Source organism: Triticum dicoccoides, chromosome 4A (assembly GCF_002162155.2).
Source record: "Triticum dicoccoides isolate Atlit2015 ecotype Zavitan chromosome 4A, WEW_v2.0, whole genome shotgun sequence".
Classification (NCBI taxonomy): domain Eukaryota; kingdom Viridiplantae; phylum Streptophyta; class Magnoliopsida; order Poales; family Poaceae; genus Triticum; species Triticum dicoccoides.
Window position 1 is genome coordinate 702,044,055 of NC_041386.1, and position 2,674 is coordinate 702,046,728.

Below are 2,674 nucleotides of genomic sequence, written 5' to 3' on the forward strand. Positions count from 1 at the left end.
TTTAGGTGCGGTTGCGGCGGCTGGAGGCGCAAATTTCCGAGAGCGCTCGCTGGCTCGGCTCGGCTCTCTGTCGGCTCGCTGGGCCTAGGGTTTCGCTCCTTCTCTACCTATGCTGTTTTTTGTTTTTCCTTTTCTTTTCTTTTCTTTTTTCTCGTCCCCTCAAAAAAATTGATTTTCTCAAATGGTGAGTGTCATATCTGTGACACGAAGAAATCACATTTTTTTAATTAAAACTAAAGTCGCCATCCGAAAAGAAAAAACAAACCCAAAAAAAAACTGAAGCTTGTCACACGAAAAGAAAGTTGTCATGTTTGATACTATAAAAGTTATCATCCTCGTGTCACTAAACTTGCTATCAAAAAGGTTCGGAATTGCGAACCAACCTGTGGTTGGATGGTTAGTGTATAGTGGTATTCTCAGCACACCAGGGTTCAAGTTCTCGTACTCGCACTTATCCTGAATTTATTTCAGGATTTCCGGTGATGCGTGTTCAGTGGAAGGAGACGTTCCCGTCGACTACGAGGCGCCTACGGTGACTTCGTAAACTCTCAGGATGGTATGTCAGCTCAGTCTTTCGGAGGTGCTCATAAGGGTACGGTGTGCGTTTGTGCGTTCATAGAGTTGAGTGTATGCGCGTATAAATGAGCATTTGTGTGTACTGTGTTAAAAAACGTTTGGAGTTGCCATGTGTTCGTACCACACGTGTGACCATTAGCAGTACAACAAGGTAGATACCAAGTGTTGCTGTGGGGCGGGGCCCGGGAGCTGGGCTCGTGTATTCACAATAGCAGCGCCGGTTATAAAGCTAGCGCTACTGCTACGTAGCTAGTTGTAGCACGGGAACCAGCGCTACTACTAATGTTCACCTGCAGCGCTGTGTTTTACAATGCGCTACTGCTAAGTAGCCGTGGCACGATCCACTTACCTCGCGCCACTATTAAGTGTTTGCCTATAGGTTTTTCCTAGTGGTGATATGCTCAACCAAATCATTTTGAAGTCGAACGTGAGTTGTCAATCACTCATTTCTTGATGAAAATGGGTGAAGTATGCAAACGTTGCCGCTCCATACTCGGGTTCAACATTTTCACCCTGGAAATTCCACCCTTGGTTGAAGAGGTTGTCGTCATGCTCATTCTCTACGATCATCTCATGCATGATCACACAAACAGTCATCACCTCTGACATTTTGTAAGTGCTCCATGTTCTAGCAGGGTGCCGAACAATAGCCCATCTAGATTGGAGCACACCAAAAGCACGCTCCACATCCTTTCTAGCACTCTCTTGTGCTTGTGCAAACCTAGCGCTCTTCTCTCCTACCGGCTTAGAGATTGTCTTCACAATAGTTGACCACTTAGGATTTATACCATCAGCTAGATAGTATCCCCTTTTGAATTGGTGGCCATTGACCTCAAAGTTGAGCTCTGTGGAGTTTCTTTCTGAATGCCTTGCAAACTCCAGAGACTGCTGAAGTGCGTTGATGTCATTGTGGAACCTGCCATGCCGAAAAAAGAGTGGCAAATCAAGAAATCTTGTGATGCCACAGCTTCAAACATGATCATGCAAGCTTTAACATGCCCCTTATATTGCCATGCCAAGCAAATGGACAGTTCTTCCACGCCCAATGCATACGATCTATGCTACCAAGTATTCCTGAAAAGCCTCTCGATTCATTGATCGACAACAGCCGAGTTGTATCCGCAACATTTGGTTCTCTCAGGCCATCTCCAGCCGTTGGCACCCCCAAGAATATCACCGAACCAAAAATGTTGGTGTATTGGGGGTCATCTGGCGAAATCCGGCAAAATAAAGAGGGCATCTTCCCAGTCACACCCCACCCCAAGCAAAAGTTTGTGAGGAGAATAATTAAGTAGGCCAAGAAAAAGGACATGTGGTGAGACACGATTCGCTGAAACTTCCGCCGGCGCCCCCAAGAGACCCCCAGCTGTAAGTGCATCTAGTGCCACCCCTAGTTGGTTTCGGAGTATTGACGACAAAGTTGGTTGAGGGACTAATGCGTTTGTGAGAATTGCAGGATAACGCAGGTAGTGTCCCTCATTGATTCGGTTTACCTACCGGAGATGACCCCTAAAAATGTATGAAGACATTGACGACAATGGTGGTATGTGAAGATATTCACATTGAAGACTATGACATGAGAAGACAATGAGTGAAGACTATGGAGCGCGAAGACTGTGTTGTTTCGTTGTTTCCTTTTCTTCTTTGTTGAGTCATAGGAACCACCATACTGTTAAGTGGGGTCCAAGTGAACAAAGTCAGATTCACTGAAGTGATGCTCAACCCAAATCCTATGTCTTCGAGCGAAGACAATGAGAGCAAATCTTATCCAGAGCTGGATGAGTCAGCTTTGCTTGTAGCCCAAGTAAAGTTGCCGTGTGTGTTTGAAATCTGACCGTTGGAACACGTGTCAGTTCCTTAGTGATCCAGGGTCATTTCGGACATATCAGGTCGGGTTGCCTTGTGGCTATAAATAGCCCACCCCTACACCATAAATTGGTGGCTGCTCAGAGTAAGTTTACGGCTTTTGTCATTTGAGAGCAACCCACCTCGAAGCCTTTGAGAGAGAGAAATCCTTGCGAGGACAAAGCCGAAACACCCAGAGTGTAAGGGCATATTTATCCCCAAGATGTTTTGGTGATTGATGACAATGCTTGTG